Source organism: Ambystoma mexicanum, chromosome 8, assembly GCF_040938575.1.
Source record: "Ambystoma mexicanum isolate Mex_15411 chromosome 8, UKY_AmexF1_1, whole genome shotgun sequence".
NCBI classification, from domain to species: domain Eukaryota; kingdom Metazoa; phylum Chordata; class Amphibia; order Caudata; family Ambystomatidae; genus Ambystoma; species Ambystoma mexicanum.
The window spans coordinates 1,272,740,740-1,272,759,901 of NC_090929.1; the positions used below are offsets into that span (position 1 = coordinate 1,272,740,740).

At 49.7% G+C, this 19,162-nt stretch overlaps 1 protein-coding gene across 3 annotated transcripts in view; it reads left to right on the top strand.

Annotated features, from left to right (window-relative positions):
• DNTT (DNA nucleotidylexotransferase) overlaps positions 1-19,162 on the top strand; it is a 2,032,862-nt gene that overhangs the window by 372,954 nt on the left and 1,640,746 nt on the right. The gene's annotated exons all lie outside the window — the stretch shown is intronic.

Below are 19,162 nucleotides of genomic sequence, written 5' to 3' on the forward strand. Positions count from 1 at the left end.
TACATGCTCCATTAACTAGTCCTTGCTCTACGTCAATGTTACGTTTAAGCATTACTCTGCAATTTAAGGATAATTTTAATATTTTTTCCAATCCAGTTGTGTTGGAGATTGAATTCTCTAAACTATTTTGTCTCGTTGTGGCTTGTTCACACATGGGTAGTGTCATACCATGTATGTCTAGTTTGTCTGTGGCGCTAATTTCAATTATTGGTTGCATTTCTTTTTTTTACATTGTTTCATTGAATTTGAAACAGCTTGCAAGAGATGGCATTAAGGCCATACAATTGACATTTTGTGGGCTAATTGTTCCATAACATCCGTAGCACATGCATTATCGCCATAAAGTGCATGAATGTGCCGGGGTTTCAATATTGCTTGTGCTTCTTGAGATAATATACCAACTGTAATACTTTTTAAGATGTTGGCATAAGTGAGATCTGCAGATTGCCGCATGTTTTCTGTTAATTCTCTGTATTGGAAATGTTGCCACAGGTTGACATTTCCAATGCTGCCAACTGTTTTACGGCAGAGTTTGTGTCCTAAGGTTTTAAAAATAGGCTCAACTTTCACTGGTGTCAATTGAAGAAGATCTCTGAAAGCAACAATGTGTTTTCCTCCAAAGAGCTCTTTGTAGTTTGTTTTGAGTACTTCTTGTAATCTGAGTTGAATCAAAGCCAACATTAGGTTGGAGACCATGCTCACTTCATCTATTAGTAGCATTTTCATTTGTTTTAATACTCTGCGTAGTTCCATTGCAGCTTCTGTAGAAAGTTTGTAATAGTCTAATTTGTTTTGGTATTCTACTGGCAGGAGTAGTAATCGGTGTAAAGTGACACCGCCTACGGTGTACGCAGCTAAACCTGTGGGGGCAGTGACAACAGCTGACAGTTTGTTGTTTGTCAATTGTTGAAGGAATTTACTGATGATTTTGATTAAGAATGTTTTGCCAGAACCAGCTTCACCACTGACGTACAATAGTATAGGTTTGTAATTTTGGCAGGTGCATTCTTTGTTTTCATGTTTTACATCATGTGCAGTTTCTTTTGTTACTTCTCCAAAAATGCTATGTTGCTCATTGTTTAGTTTTGATTGTAGTATAGTTAAGTCTTCTTTATCTTCATACTGACACATGGTGTTTTCTACTCTGTCATAGCTAATTCTGCCTCATTTGTCATTAGTGGCTCTCCCAGAGGTTCTTGGCTTCCTGTTACAGAAGGTTGACTACTGTCAGGAGTGTCCTTATCTAGTTGGGCCTGGAGTTCTTCTTCGTGTTGCTGTTCATTGTGCAACATTGTTTTGTACTGTGTAAAGTTTACATCAGTTATAGTGCTTTCATTTGCTTTGAAAGTGTCTTCATAGGAGTCATAGTTATCTAATATTTCTTTTTCTTTTCTCCATGGTTTAAAGAGTTGTAGCAGGGACATGTAATATAGTTCTTTATGTTGAGGAGTCTTTAATGTCAATTTGATATGATTAATTAAATTTGGTTTGGTGAGTTTTACTAAGCTGCCTTCACAATTTGTCCCTCTGTATTTACCTTTTTTTTCATCGGGTTTTATATTATTTTTGTATGTGAAGTTTTGGGCTATGTGGTATAGACACATGGTTTCCAAAGTGGTACTTCTGTTTGGGTAGTATGTGTCTAGTAAATGCACAGTAAATTGTTTTTTAAAATGTCTTGGCTGTTGGGATCATGTTGGGCTATTGTTGCTATATCTTTGTATGATTTTAGAACTCTTTTTCTAGATTTAGCAGGACCAAGACTTAGCCGTACTATATTTTCAGATTTTTCATACAAAGCAGTACCAGTTAAACAATCTGCTGCTTCATAGGAGCCACATTCTCTATGGGAGAGCATTTTTATGCCCAAGCTGTATAATTTTTGAGACAGTGTTTTGTCTGATGACAGGTCATTCCAGAGGTCTTGGAGCTCTGTTTTTTCTGCTTTGGTTAAGTATGTTGTAACATATCGTGCAACTGCAGTGGAATTGTCTGCAATGTACTGTACATCTATGTTTGTATTCCATAAGAGGGCAATGATTGCATTGTAATCATTGATATATTTTTCTTCTTCTGTTCTTTTTATGTAATATGTATTTTTAGGTGATTTACCTTTAAGACTATGGGCCTCATTACGACCCAGGCGGTAAGTTACCGCCTGGGTCGTACCTTTACCACCATGGCGTAAACTACGTTTACGCCATGGTGGTTGGCGGACTTGCCGCCCCATTCCGAGGTCGGCGGGGCGGTAAGTCCCCAATCCCCATTTACCCTTCCCCATTCCCATTTTTGCCCCATAGGGCATAATGGGAGTGGGGAAGGCGTTAATTACGCCACCGTAAATTACGGTGGTGTAATTAACAACATGGTCCCTTAGCGCCATGGATTTTAACACCTGCTAAAAGCAGGTGTTAAATCCGCCATGGCGCTAAGGGACCTCGGAATCAGGCGGTAAGGGTCGGCGCTGTTTACGCTGCCGTAAACCCCTTACCGCCTGAGTCGTAATGAGGCCCTATGTCTAACTGAAGACATGAAATTGTTCACTTGACCTGTTTTTGTAACTGGTCTAGGGAAACCAAAGCGGCATTTGGTGTAGTATTTCCCTTTGTTTTTGTATTTGCGACGACAATATTTGCCACATTTGTTTCTTTGAAATTGTAAAATTTCTGCATGAAGATCACTATTTGTTGCTTCTGATGGAATTTCACAAGTGACATATTTTTCAATAAACTGTAACACAGTGGCGTCATTGCCTTGACCAAATTTAGGAGCATCTTTAATCCATAAAAGCATGTGGATATGTGGTGCTCCTCTGGCTTGGTATTCTTTTCTCCAAAAGAAGTGCTGCACTTCTCCGAGGGGAGGAACAGTTTTATTACAAATAAAGTGTAGCATAGCAATGAAGCGATGGTGAAAATATCTTGAAACATTAACAGGATCTAGAGATCAAAGTTCTCCAGGTATTTGTATATCTATGTTTATTTTCTTTTTGTTTGATATGCGTATGAAATCATGTAAATCTTCCCATGCATATTCTGCACAACTTAATGTAACAAACCAAGTGGGTGGGCCAAGGTTTCTTATCATATAACGTACATCTCCAAGATGTCGAAACCAGTACTCTGTTGTACCATGCATGTTTGCTAATAGATTTGTAATATTTGATTGTAAAACCTCATCTTTTTGTTGCACTTTTTGTAATAATTGTGTAGCTGACATATTTTGAAAGTGGGACCCTGATTTTAATGTGTGTGCAACTCCGTAACATAAAGTTGCTAGTTCACTTTCAAAGAGTAGGTGGAATATGCATTCCACATTTTGTCTAAATCTGGGATCTTCAGAATACATCCGGAACGAGCGGTATTCTGATGCTGTTATTTGAATAGGTCTATCATCGTACCTTCCTCCTTTGCCAGTAGTAAAGAGTAGAGGAAAAGCACGTGCTTCTATACTTTTTTCCATATGCTGATTGGTGATCCTTTTGTTTGACGCATTTGGTACATTTCTAGTGCATCTTCTACGGTGTCATTACAGTGCGATGGATGAATTGCATAATGGCCTAAAGTATTGGATATTGTAGCAGGATCTATGAGCTCAAATTGACCAGCGACCTGTGTCTCTTGAATTATTTCAGTGGTATCCTTCAAGTTTTCTTCAATATTAATTTCTTTGTAGTATTCATTATTGTCTTTTAGATTTTGCAAGGCTTGTCTAACTTTATGTAAATCCACCAGTTGTTGCCAAAAATTTTTTTGTCTTTTGTAGGTTCACCTTTTACTAAGATAATTAAAGATTGCCCCAGGGGACGTTGCACTCCTAGAGTGTGCACATTTTGTTTTAGATCCAATGGTAAATACACTACCTTTCCACGAATACCTTTCACTAATTCAGAAGGAGGTAATTTTGCTGTTTTTGGTTGAAGGCATATTATTGCTTGAAAGGGGTGCACTGTTTCAATTATGATGCTCTCATATAAATTGAGTTGTTGTAGCGGTCTTGGCAGTGGAAATAAGTCCAAATTATTTGTGATAGCATGTGAAGGAGTTTGGTTGTTGTCAAGTTTTGTAGTGCAGTAACTGCAAAGTATTAAGGGGTCAGTTATTTTGTATTTGTTTTCTGCTATAAGGTAGAGAGCTAATTCAAACCATTTAGAATCTTCATTGTCTTCTATTTTGTATGTTAGGTCTACAGTTTTTGTGTTACTTTTATTAAAGTTTCTACGGCAACATACACACACATGGTTTGGTACTTCAGCAGATGTACTTTTAAATTTCAGTATTTCTTTTTTGTATGTGTGTAGTAGAAGGTTGCCATGCATAGAATTGTTGCTAATTTGCTTTAAAGCTATTTCATTCTGTAAGTGACTTTCACTTCCAAAATATTTTTTCTGGATATAGTCGATTTCTTCAAGTAGGTCTTTTGCTGTATCATGTAGAACAATGTTATTTAAATTGGCTAGTGCTAAAGGAGGACTTTTAGCATAATACAGTTTATAGACTAGATTTCTTATAGTTGAATGATGGATTGATATCATTTTGATATAATGGAAGGTGGTTTTGCAAGTAGGTCCTGAAATGCAGGCCAATAAATGTCCTTGTAGTCCTGTGTACTTGCGCACTGGACAGATATCCATATTTTGCAGTAGTTTAATTTTGATTTTGTCTTTGCCTTTCACATATTGATTGAGGAATTGGCATAAGGACTTGAAAGATTTTTTGGGAATGTTACACATTGACGTGCATGGCCATTTCTATACTAAACGTTCTGATTCAGTTGAATGGAGAGGTAATTCTAAGTTTTCTGTGGATATTTTTGTAAGCAGTCTTTCTTGTTCCATTATGGTATTATTAACTGTTTCATAACCTCGTCCACTGCTATGTTTGGCAATTGTGTTTGTATGCTTCTTCATTAAAATATGGTTCTTTGCTTGTAGTGTGACTCCACTCACCTCCACAGATACTTAAGAAGTTATTTCTGTTGACATTTCGTTTATTGAGAAGTCTTTTTTGTAATTTAGTCATTAGTTTTGTTAGTGGTTTCATTTTGTTTAACACTAAAATAAATAATTTTCTTTTGAGAAGGATTGCACTGTCTATCAATGCTTCTAAGATTAATTTCCTACGATAGGTTTTAAGGGTTTTGCCTGATTTCTCTCTTGTTTTTATAAGATTTTGAAGTACTCTGTGACGGAACAATTTTGCTAAAATACTTTTTTGGTATGCTTACTTTGCACTATATCAAGATTTATAGGAGCAGTTTTATCTGTAGTGGTAGCTGAATTTTTGTTAATTGTTTTCTGGTTCGTTTTACATTTTGATAGAGGAAGCAAAGTTTCTGTACTTGAAGCTTGTTTTGTTTCACTAAATGACTGTATTAGCTGTTTTGTTTGAACTTTTTTTACAAATTCTGCTAGAGATGGGTGCTTATTTTGTACACTTCTATTTTAGTTTGCTCTGCTTCTGCGTTGTTTTCTACGGACTTGATTTTTAGTAGGAATTATTTAGGGTCTGTTGAAAAAAATAAAGAAGGTATGGTTGGGGTGTTCTGCAATGTAGGTGTGCTGTGTGCATGAGTGTCTGAATAAGATGATAAAGATGTATGTGATGGTGTGTGATTGTGCATTGGGCAACTACAGCTAGTTGGGATGGGTATTCTTGAATTTATGTGCTACTAAACTGGGGTTCAGATGACAGAAGAAAGTAAGCTAGTGGTGTAGAGAAGTACAAATGGTACATCTAATGGTATAAGATTAAAACAGTTGTTTGTTCTATAATATCAAAATTCTAGGGGCTGAGTTGGGTCATTTGTGTGCCAAAAAATAGGAATTTGTGTGCCATTCTGCTTGTAAATCTCTGTTTAAGAAATGGGGATTTGTGGACTGAATGGTGACAAATGAGTAATTTTGTTTGTGTATAGCACTGTTTTTAATTTAGACATTGATTTTTTTAATTGACATTGACCCTCAGCGCCTTCCGCAAAACCATGAAAACTATCTTATTCACATAAGATGCGTCGCACCAGTTGAATACATATCATATGTTCTTAATGCATAAGCTGTATTGTAATGACTAACTGTACCAACCAATATATCAGTTGTATGCCTTGTGGAATTTATAATGTACCACTGAATGCCACTATTCCTGTAACTAAGCTCTTGCAAGTAACAATGCCTCAATGCCCATGGGCTGCTTGTGCGCTATATAAATATAAATAAATAAATAAATACATTTTCATGTTTTTGTACAAGTATTGTTGTTTGATATTTGAACAATCTGTGTGCATGCAATTTTGTTAGAGTATGTTAACGCTTTATATTGTACTTTAAATATGTTAGTTCAACATGCTTTGCAAATGTGTGTGTAAAAAGAAATTAAATAGCAGATAGGTTTGGAAGTGACAGTTGATTATAGGAGATGGAAAAATGACAGTAAATTCATTTTATAGATTATACAAGCTAAAAGTCAGTTAATCTATTTATATGAATGTATAAGAATTGTACATGTACTATACAGAAAATATGCATACCTGTAGTTTGGGTTCATGCATATGGATATGCATGCAGCTGCAAGTAGAAATCTTCGAGACTTGTACAGTATTTCTTGTAGAAGGTGCTTTCCAATGATATGACACTTGTACTCAGAGAGATTAACAGTACATTTGAAGTGCTGATCTATGATGATGCAGTTAGATGTAGAGGTCTTGGATGTGATTGGTGGATGGTCGTGTGACTTCTTATCTATATCCAATGAGGGAATAGCACAGAAAGTGAAGTTAAAATGGTAGAAGGACTGTCCAAGTTACGATATGTCCGGGGACATGGCGGTAGTCCGCGGACATCGCGTGTTACATCTGTGGATTTTGGGGTGGGGAGGCATGCAAATGAGAATGAGCAGACCAAGGTATTGGTCAGTAAAGTTTAGTGGGTGTGTTGTACCAGGAGAGAGTTTCTCAGATACTCTTTTTGCTGAAAGAAGAACAGATAGCTATGGCTGTGTGTTTCAGAAAACAGATTGTTTGGATTTTGGGAGACTCGTGGATACATTGGTTGAAGGTGCATGCAGAAAGCTGTAGAGTAGCTGTAGATCTTGGATTCCCACATGTGGATGTGCACTGGCATGGAGTACGTGGAATGAAGTGGTTGGACTTGCTACCTCTCTGTGCTACTTTGGAGACAGAGCAACATCCAGACATAATTGTAATTCATTGTGGAGGGAACAGTTTAGGACATGTGTCTGGAATTTCTTTTGCAATTTGCAATGAAAGAAGGACATGGGAAGGTCATGGACATGTTTCCAAATTCTCAAGTAATTTTTTCACGGATTGCGCAGAGACAAATGTGGCTTCGTTCTTCTTCATTTGGTCCACAAATGGAGAAAGCAAGGCACAATGTCAATAGGCTGTTTGTGTCTTTCTAAGAGATTTTGGCATGTCCTCTTTTCACAATGAAAATATTATGTTTCGTAGCACATACATTTTTTGCAGAGATGGAGTCCATCTTGCTTATGCTGGCAATCAGATTTTTCTGAGAAATGTACAAAATGCATTGCAAAATTTTTTGGAATTACAGCATCCATTTTGTAGTAGGTATTGAGCATTTCAAATTTTTCAAACACAAACAAACACCACCAAAAGGCTCTTTTCAGAGCCACCACTTCCTCTCAGACAAAACTGCAATGGTTATGATAGGGCAGCACCCCAAAACTTTAGAATGCTAGATGTTTGTGGACTGTCAGCGGACTTCTAAAAAATACCCAGGGCGCTGCTTCATTTATTTTCACTTCTATTTTTAAACTGTGAAAGGCGGCTCTGAAAAGAGCCTTTTTTTATTTTTGTTGTTTTATATATCTTTTGGTTTTTTATACACGACACACTAGGAGAGGAGGGAAAAGGAGGGTAAGGGGGGACACCAACCACGGGGATAAGAAAGGGCGGGTGGAGAGAGGAAGATGTAGAGTGGGTTTTACTTGGGTAGTGAGCAGATCTTCTCGTGCTCTGAGACCAGAGCCTCAAAAGCACTTCGAAGTCTCTCCCCCCTGCAGAGTACTGCATCGCAGTACATACACACAACTGTGACCATCGAAAGGTAAGGGTCATCAGTATTGCGTATGGCCTGTGAGGCAGCTTGAGGAATTCACTGTTCCACAGGAGTGTTCCTTGTGGTGACAGGATCGGTAAAGGAGGATGAAGTAGAGGAAGTCAACCTACTACACTCCTCGCAAGGTACAACCTTGCGAATGGCCCCAGTGTGGAATGACTTTAGGTGTCGCTTCATGGTAGTTGTCCCAAAGCTGTATGAACCAGGTCTCCCGCTACTGAGTACCATTTTGTACTCTTTGCAGGTGACTCGGTTCGCACGCGCCTTAAGAACATTACCATGAATGGTAAATAACCGCCACACCCAAGACTCACGCCGAGTGCTGGTAGTAGGGAGTTCCTCTACCTCATTCTCATCATCCTCTTCATCCTCTTCTGCATCCTCACTCCGGTTCCCCTCTTCAGGCCCTTGGGGAGGTGGTGGTGGTGGAGGGGGTGGGGGTGGTGCTGATGCAGATGTAGCACCAGGTGGCAGTACTTCAGCCATGGATGTCATCAGGTTTCCGATTAAAATCTGGAAAGTTGGCTGAAAAATGCACTGTGTTCTGTAAAATAGCCAGAAACAAAATGAGAAAGAGCTCTAGGGTGTGGCCTTTTATAGGGGTGCTTGTGCGCGGTTTGCGGACATGCGCGCTGCCCGCGGACAGATCGAACACCAAAACAAAGTTTAAAAAGTCCCAAAAAGTATGTAGAAACTCAGGATTACTATGTGGGGCTTGTGCTATGGTGAGTTATTATTGAAAAATATTGTGGATTGCTTGAAAAGGTAGTTTTAAATTGTTTGGGGACACGAACAGTGTTCGCAGTCAGAACACACGCTCAGCGTGGGTGCAGTCATATGATAGCTTTGCGAACATGTCCGCAAAGGGAGCGGGTGTCCGCAGGACATCAAATGCACTGAAACTGTTTTGCGCATACGCGTTGGTGTTCTACGGACACCGTTCGGGTCCTGAACCTAATTAAAAGTGTGTCACAAGTGAAACGAACAATTACGGACAGGCGTTTGTTCTTAGAACAGTTTTAACTTGTTTGCGAACAATACGGACAGGCATAGAATCCTCAGGACACCCCATTTTCTTTATTTGCGAACATCCCGGGACACTTGATGTGTTCTTAGAACAGTTTGAACATGCTTCTGAACAGCACAATCAGGTCTAGCGTCCTCAGGACACCGCGATTTTGTTTATTTACGAATATTTTAGGACACCGTGTGTGTTCTTAGGACAGTTTCAGCTTGCCTCCGAACAATACGGACAGGTATAGCGTCCTTAGGACACCCCCATTTTGTTTATTTACGAACATTTCAGGATACTGTTTGTGTTCTTAGAACAGTTTCAACTCACCTGAGAAGAATACGGACAGATCTACGGTCCTCAGAACACCCCCATTTTGTTTATTTACGAACATTTCAGGACACGTAATTTGTTCTTAGGACAGTTTCAGTTTGCCTCTGAACAATACGGACAGGCATAGCGTCCTCAGGACACACCCATTTTGGTTATTTACAAACATTTCAGGACACCGCTTGTGTTCTTAGAACAGTTTCAACTCGCCTGCGAACAATACGCACAGGTCTAGCGTCCTCAGGACACCACCATTTTGTTTATTGACGAACATTTCAGGACACCGCGTGTGTTCTTAGGACAGTTTCAGCTTGCTCCGAACAATACGGACAAGTATACTGTTCTTAGGACACCCCTATTTAGTTTATTTACGAACATTTCAGGATACTGCCTGTGTTCTTAGAACAGTTTCAACTCGCCTGCGATCAATACGGACAGGTCGAGCGTCCTCCATTTTCTTTATTGACGAACATTTCAGGACACCGCATGTGGTAGTTTGACTGCAGACATTCCGAACACCAGCTCTGTTCTTAGAACAGTTTCAACTTGTATGCGAACATTATGGACAGATGTAGTGTCCTTAGGACGCTCCCATTTTCATTTCTTTACGGACATTCCGGACACCCGCGCTGTATGCGGACACCTGAACTGCTTTTTAAAAAAAGACAAGAAATGATTTAGGACATAATATAATAATTTTACTTTACTTTATATGGATGTTAAATTTATGATAGAGAAGGTGAGGCGGAAACTGAAACAAAAACAGGAGAATTGGGGGTTTCAATAGGATTTATATGAGGTGAAGAAGGGATGGAAGTCTCATCAAAACGTTTTGGTTCATGGAGAGGGTTTGGGGATAATTGACTGGGATATGGTGAGGGGGGATAAGTACATGTGGGACAATGGTATGTAGTTGTTTGTTTCAAGTGATCCTCCACAAAGTTTTTTAAATTGTTAAATTAAAAAAAATGTATATGTTAAATGTATATAAAATAATATTTATTAATTGGTTTATATAGTAAAGTGTCTAACATTAGGTTCACTATCTTCAGACATTTCCTCACGTCTGAAATGCTCCTCTAGCCACTCCAGAGTACTAGACATTTCTGTGAGAAAAAAAACATAATATCACTTTTTTTGTATCTAATACAGAAAGTTTACAAATATATGAGTAAAATGCAGTACACTTACTAGCTTCTGGTAAGGTGTGTTTTTACTGGTCTGTAGATCTGCTGTTGCTCTTAGTTGTGGAGTTTCTGTGAGGTAATCATGTTGGAAGACTATCTTTCTTCTTTTGGTATATTCCATTTTAGAACATATTGTATTTAAATGAATGGTTAATGTGTTATATATATGGGTTACACTTCTTATTTATTACTACATATAATGTGTATGTGTGCTGATTTGTGAATTTGTAAAATGTTCACATGTTATGATACAATAATTAAACATACCCTCGAGACTTTTTGGGTAGGGGTGCTGTTGTCCCCCTATGTCTGCGGACATTAGAAGAGTTTGTGGACATCAAATTCAGTAGAGGGGGTTCAGTATGTTCTATGTTAGTTGTACATAAAGTCAGAGATATTATTGTTAAGTTGTGCTACTAAAAACCTATGAAACTCAGTAAAAAAAATTTGTTAAAGGGACGTTATGGTTAAATTGTGCTACTAAAACCTATGAAATTCAGTAAAAACACTTTGTTAAAGCGACGTTGTGGTTCCAAGTAAACCCGAAAAACCCTTGAAATTTAGGAAGGAAAATCTTTTCCCAAGATGGCCAGCATGGAAAAGGAAGGCGGAGTGTATAAAGAGAACACAACAGGGCATCAGTCGGGGTGTGGGGAACAAGAGGTCAACAAGGGGCATCATAGGAGGGGGGACAAGAGGAAGACACGGGGCATGAGCAGGGGGTGGGGGCAACAGGAGAGATATGAGCATTAGCGGGGGGTGGGGGAACAGGAGGGAGACACGGGGCATGAGCGGGGGGTGGGGAAAAAAAAGGAAGTAGACACGGGGCAAAAGCGGGGGTGGGGGGAACAGGGAGACATGGGGCATGAGCGGGTGGTGGAGGGTAACAGGGGAGACACGGGGCATGAGTGGGGGGTGTGAGGAACAGGAGGGAGACACGGGGCATGAGCGGGGGGTGGGGGAAAGGAGGGAGACACGGGGCATGAGCGGGGTTGGGGGAATACGGGGCATGAGCGGGGGTGGAGGGGACACGAGGAAGACAAGGGGCATGAGCGGGGAGGAGGGAACAGGAGGGAGACACGGGGCATGAGCGGGGGGTGGGGGGTAACAGGGGAGACACGGGGCATGAGGGAACAGGAGGGAGACACGGGGCATGAGCGGGGGGTGAGGGGGAACGGGAGGGAGACACGGGGAATAAGCGGGGGACGGGGGACAGGGGAGACACGGGGCATGAGCGGGGGTGGGGGGAACAGGGGAGACACAGGCATGAGCGGGGGTGGGTGGATCATGGGAGATACGGGGCATGAGCGGGGGTGGGGGGAACATGGGAGACACGGGGCATGAACGGGGGGTGGGGGGAACAGGGGAGACACGGGGCATGAGCGGGGGGTGGGGGGAACAGGGGAGACACGGGCATGAGCGGGGGTGGGTGGATCATGGGAGATAAGGGGCATGAGCGGGGGTGGGGGGAACATGGGAGACACGGGGCATGAGCGGGGGTGGGGGCAACACGAAGGAGACATGGGGCATGAGCGGGGGGTGGGGGAACACGAAGGAGACACGGGCATGAGCGGGGGTTGGGGGAACACAAGTGAGACACGGGGCATGAGCGGGGGGTTCACAAGGGAGACACGGGGCATGAGTGGGTGTGGGGATAGCATGAGGGAGACACGGGGCATGAGTGGGGGGTGGGGGGAACAGGGGAGACACGAGACATGAGTGGGGGTGGGGGTACAGGAGGGAGACATGGGGCATGAGCGGGGGGTGGGGATACAGGGGAGACACAGGGAATGACTGGGGGGTGGGGGGAACAGGGGAGACACAGGGCATGAGCAGGGTTGGGGGGTAACACTAGGAAGACACGGGGCATGAGCGGGGGGTGGGGCATACACGAGGGAGAGACGGGGCATGAGCGGGGATGGGGGTACCACAAGGGAGATACGGGGCATGAACGGAGGGTGGGAGATAACACGAGGGAGACACGGGACAGGAGCGGTGGGCTGGGGGAACAGGGCAGACACGGGGCATGAGCGGGGGTTGGGGGAACATGGGAGACACAGGGCATTAGCGGGGGTGGGGGAAAAGGAGGGAGACACGGGGCATGAGCGGGGATGGGGGTACACGAGGGAGACACGGGGCATGAGCGGGGGTGGGGGCAACATGAAGGAGACATGGGGCATGAGCGGGGGTGGGGGGAACATGAAGGAGACACAGGGCATGAGCGGGGGTTGGGGGAACACGAGTGAGACAAGGGGCATGAGCAGGGGGTACACAAGGTAGACACGGGGCATGAGTGGGGGTGAGGGATAACATAAGGGAGACATGGGGCATGAGTGGGGGGTGGGCGGAACAGGGGAGACACAGGGCATGAATGGGGGTGGGGGGTACAGGAGGGAGACACGGGGCATGAGCAGGGGTGGGGAAACAGGGGAGACATGGGGCATGAGCGGGGGGTGAGGGGATCAGGGCAGACACAGGGCATGAGCAGGGGTGGGGGGTAGCACGAGGGATACACGGGGCATGAGCAGGGGGTGGGGAAACAGGGGAGACATGGGGCATGAGCGGGGGGTGAGGGGATCAAGGCAGACACAGGGCATGAGCGGGGGTGGGGGGTAACACGAGGGATACACGGGGCATGAGCAGGGGGTGGGGGAACACAAGGGAGACACGGGGCATGAGCGGGGATGGGGGTACCACAAGGGAGACACGGGGCATGAACGGAGGGTGGGAGATAACACGAGGGAGACACAGGGCAGGAGCGGTCCTGGTTGAACAGGGCAGACACGGAGCATGAGCGGGGGTTGGGGGAACATGGGAGACACAGGGCATTAGCGGGGGCTGGGGAAAAGTAGGGAGACACGGGGCATGAGCGGGGGTGGGGGGTACACGAGGGAGACACGGGGCATGAGCGGGGCTGGGGGCAACACGAAGGAGACATGGGGCATGAGCGGGGGGGTGCGGGGAACACGAAGGAGACACGGGGCATGAGCGGGGGTTGGGGGAACACGAGTGAGACACAAGGCATGAGCGGGGGTACACAAGGGAGACATGGGGCATGAGTGGGGATGGGGGATAACATGAGGGAGACACGGGGCATGAGTGGGGGGTGGGGGGAACAGGGGAGACACGAGGCATGAGTGGGGGTGGGGGGTACAGGAGGGAGACACGGGGCATGAGCAGGGGTTGGGGAAACAGGGGAGACACGGGAGCATGAGCGGGGGTGAGGGGAACAGGGCAGACACAGGGCATGAGCAGGGGTGGGGGGTAACACGAGGGATACACGGGGCATGAGCGGGGGGTGGGGGGAACATGAGGGAGACACGGGGCATGAGTGGGGGGTGGGGGGAACAGGAGAGAGTCACGGGGCATGAGCAGGGGGTGGGGGGTAACAGAAGGGAGACACGGGGCATGAGCGGGGGGTGGGGGAACAGGAGGGAGACACAGGGCATTAGCGGGGTGTGGGGTGAAAAGGGGAGACACGGGGCATTAGCGGGGGTGAGGGAACATGAGGGAGACACGGGGCATGAGCGGGGGTGGGGTGGAACATGAGGGAGACACGGGGCATGAGCGGGGGGTAGGGGGAACAGGGCAGACATGGGGCATGAGCAGGGGTGGGGGTACGCGAGGGAGACACAGGGCATGAGCAGGGGTGGGGGTACACGAGGGAGACACGGGGCATGAGCGGGGGATGGGGGAACATGAAGGAGACACGGGGCATGAGCGGGGGGTGGGGGTACACGAGGGAGACACAGGGCATGAGCAGGGGTGGGGGGAACATGAAGGAGACACGGGGCATGAGCGGGGGGTGGGGGTACACGAGGGAGACACAGGACATGAGCGGGGGTGGGGGGAACACAAAGGAGACACTGGGCATGAGCGGAGGGTGTGGGGGTTACATGAAGGAGACACGGGGCATGAGCGGGGGGTGGGGGGTGTACACGAAGGAGACAAGGGGCATCAGCAGGGGTGTGGGTAACACTAGGAAGAAACGGGGCATGAGCGGGGTTTGGGGCATACACGAGGGAGACACGGGGCATGAGTGGGGGGTGGGGGGAACAGGAGAGACACAGGGCATTAGCGGGGGCTGGGGAAAAGTAGGGAGACACGGGGCATGAGCGGGGGTGGGGGGTACACGAGGGAGACACGGGGCATGAGCGGGGTTGGGGGCAACACGAAGGAGACATGGGGCATGAGCGGGGGGGTGCGGGGAACACGAAGGAGACACGGGGCTTGAGCGGAGGTTGGGGGAACACGAGTGAGACACAGGGCATGAGCGGGGGTACACAAGGGAGACATGGGGCATGAGTGGGGATGGGGGATAACATGAGGGAGACACGGGCATGAGTGGGGGGTGGGGGGAACAGGGGAGACACGAGGCATGAGTGGGGGTGGGGGGTACAGGAGGGAGACACGGGGCATGAGCAGGGGGTGGGGAAACAGGGGAGACACGGGAGCATGAGCGGGGGTGAGGGGAACAGGGCAGACACAGGGCATGAGCAGGGGTGGGGGGTAACACGAGGGATACACGGGGCATGAGCGGGGGGTGGGGGGAACATGAGGGAGACACGGGGCATGAGTGGGGGGTGGGGGGAACAGGAGAGAGACACGGGGCATGAGCAGCAGGTGGGGGCTAACAGAAGGGAGACACGGGGCATGAGCGGGGGGTGGGGGGAACAGGAGGGAGACACAGGGCATTAGCGGGGTGTGGGGTGAAAAGGGGAGACACGGGGCATGAGCGGGGGTGAGGGAACATGAGGGAGACACGGGGCATGAGCGGGGGTGGGGTGGAACATGAGGGAGACACGGGGCTTGAGCGGGGGGTAGGGGGAACAGGGCAGACATGGGGCATGAGCAGGGGTGGGGGTACGCGAGGGAGACACAGGGCATGAGCAGGGGTGGGGTACACGAGGGAGACACGGGGCATGAGCGGGGGATGGGGGAACATGAAGGAGACACGGGGCATGAGCGGGGGGTGGGGGTACACGAGGGAGACACAGGGCATGAGCAGGGGTGGGGGGAACATGAAGGAGACACGGGGCATGAGCGGGGGGTGGGGGTACACGAGGGAGACACAGGACATGAGCGGGGGTGGGGGGAACACAAAGGAGACACAGGGCATGAGCGGAGGGTGTGGGGGTGTACATGAAGGAGACACGGGGCATGAGCGGGATGTGGGGGGTGTACACGAAGGAGACAAGGGGCATCAGCAGGGGTGTGGGTAACACTAGGAAGAAACGGGGCATGAGCGGGGTTTGGGGCATACACGAGGGAGACACGGGGCATGAGTGGGGGGTGGGGGGAACAGGAGGGAGACACAGGGCATTAGTGGGGTGTGGGGTGAACAGGGGAGACACGGGGCATGAGCGGGGGTGAGGGAACACAGGGAGACACGGGGCATGAGCGGGGGTGGGGTGGAACATGAGGGAGACACGGGGCTTGAGTGGGGGATAGGGGGAACAGGGCAGACATGGGGCATGAGCAGCGGTGGGGGTACACAAGGGAGACACAGGGCATGAGCGGGGGTGGGGGTACATGAGGGAGACACGGGGCATGAGCGGGGGTGGGGGGAACACGAAGGAGACACGGGGCATGAGCGGGGGGTGGGGGTACATGAGGGAGACACGGGGCATGAGCGGGGGTGGGGGGAACACAAAGGAGACACGGGGCATGAGCGGGGTGGGGAGAACGGTGCAGACACGGGGCATGAAATGAACGGGGGTGGGGGTACACGAGGGAGACACAGGGCATGAGCGGGGGGTGGGGGGAACACGAAGGAGACACGGGGCATGAGTGGGGGGTGTGGGGGTGTACAGGAAGGAGACACGGGGCATGAGTGGGGGGTGGTGGGGTGTACACGAAGGAGACATGGGGCATGAGCGGGGGTGTGGGTAACACTAGGAAGACACGGGGCATGAGTGGGGGGTGGGGCATACACGAGGGAGACACGGGGCATGAGCGGGGATGGGGGTACCACAAGGGAGACACGGGGCATGAACAGAGGGTGAAAGATAACATGAGGGAGACAGGGGCAGGAGTGGTGGGCTGGGGGGAACAGGGCAGACACGGGGCATGAGCGGGGGTTGGGGGAACATGGGAGACACAGGGCATTAGCGGGGGCTGGGGAAAAGGAGGGAGACACGGGGCATGAGCGCGGGTGGGGGAAAAGGAGGGAGACACGGCGCATGAGTGGGGGTGGGGGGTACACGAGGGAGACACGGGGCATGAGCGGGGGTGGGGGCAACACGAAGGAGACATGGGGCATGAGCAGGTGGTGGGGGGAACACGAAGGAGACACAGGGCATGAGCGGGGGGTTCACAAGGGAGACACGGGGCATTAGTGGGGGTGAGGGATAACATGAGGGAGACAGGGGGAATGAGTGGGGGGTGGGGGGAACAGGGGAGACACGGGGCATGAGTGGGGGTGGGGGGTACAGGAGGGAGACAAGGGGCATGAGCGGGCGGAAACAGGGGAGACACAGGGCATGAGCGGGGGGGTGAGGGGAACAGGGCAGACACAGGGCATGCGCAGGGGCGGGGGGTAACACTAGGAAGACACGGGGCATGAGCGGGGAGTGGGGAATACACGAGGGAAACACGGGGCATGAGCGGGGATGGGGGTACCACAAGGGAGACATGGGGCATGAACGGACGGTGGGAGACAACACGAGGGAGACACGGGGCAGGAGCAGTGGGCTGGGGGAACAGGGCAGACACGGGGCTTGAGCGGGGGTTGGGGGAACATGGGAGACACAGGGCATTAGCGGGGGCTGGGGGAAAAGGAGGGAGACACGGGGCATGAGCGTGGCTGGGGGAAAAGGAGGGAGACACGGGACATGAGCGGGGTGGGGGTACATGAGGGAGACACGGGGCATGAGCGGGGGTGGGGGCAACACGAAGGAGACATGGGGCATGAGCGGGGGGTGGGGGGAACACGAAGGAGACACGGGGCATGAGCGGGGATTGGGGGAACACGAGTGAGACACAGGGCATGAGCGGGGGTACACAGGGGAGACACGGGGCATGAGTGGGGGTGGGGGATAACATGAGGGAGACACGGGGCATGAGTGGGGGTGGGGAGAACAGGGGAGACACGGGGCATGAGGGGGGGTGGGGGTTACAGGAGGGAGACACGGGGCATGAGCGGGTGGTGAGGGGAACAGGGCAGACACAGGGCATGAGCAGGGGTGGGGGTAACACGAGGGATACACGGGGCATGAGCGGGGGGTGGGGGGAACACGAGGGAGACACAGGGCATGAGTGGGGTTGGGGGTACCACAAGGGAGACACGGGGCAGGAGCGGTGGGCTGGGGGAACATGGGAGACACAGGGCATTAGCGGGGGCTGGGGGAAAAGGAGGGAGACACTGGGCATGAGCACCGGTGGGGGAAAAGGAGGGAGACACGGGGCATGATCGGTGGTGGCGGGTACACCCAGGAGACACAGGGCATGAGCGGGGGTGGGGGCAACATGAAGGAGACATGGGGCATGAGCGGTGGTTGGGGGGAACATGAAGGAGACATGGGGCATGAGCGGGTGTTGGGGGAACACGAGTGAGACACAGGGCATGAGCGGAGGGTACACAAGGGAGACACGGGGCATGAGTGGGGGTGGGGGATAACATGAGGGGGACACAGGGCATGAGTGGGGGTGGGGGGAACAGGGGAGACACGGGGCATGAGTGGGAGTGGGGGGTACAGGAGGGAGACATGGGGCATGAGCGGGGGTTGGGGGAACATGGGAGACACAGGGCATTAGCGGGGGCTGGGGGAAAAGGAGGGAGACACGGGCCATGAGCGCGGGTGGGGGAAAAGGAGGGAGACACGGGGCATGAGCGGGGGGTGGGGGGTACACGAGGGAGACACGGGGCATGAGCAGGGGTGGGGGCAACACGAAGGAGACATGGGGCATGAGCGGGGGGGTGCGGGGAACACGAAGGAGACACGGGGCATGAGCGGGGGTTGGGGGAACACAAGTGAGACACGGGGCATGAGCGGGGGGTGCGGGGAACACGAAGGAGACACGGGGCATGAGCGGAGGTTGGGGGAACACGAGTGAGACACGGGGCATGAGCGGGGGTACACAAGGGAGACATGGGGCATGAGTGGGGATGGGGGATAACATGAGGGAGACACGGGGCATGAGTGGGGGGTGGGGGGAACAGGGGAGACACGAGGCATGAGTGGGGGTGGGGGGTACAGGAGGGAGACACGGGGCATGAGCAGGGGGTGGGGAAACAGGGGAGACACGGGAGCATGAGCGGGGGTGAGGGGAACAGGGCAGACACAGGGCATGAGCAGGGGTGGGGGGTAACACGAGGGATACACGGGGCATGAGCGGGGGGTGGGGGGAACATGAGGGAGACACGGGGCATGAGTGGGGGGTGGGGGGAACAGGAGAGAGACACGGGGCATGAGCAGGGGGTGGGGGGTAACAGAAGGGAGACACGGGGCATGAGCGGGGGGTGGGGGGAACAGGAGGGAGACACAGGGCATTAGCGGGGTGTGGGGTGAAAAGGGGAGACACGGGGCATGAGCGGGG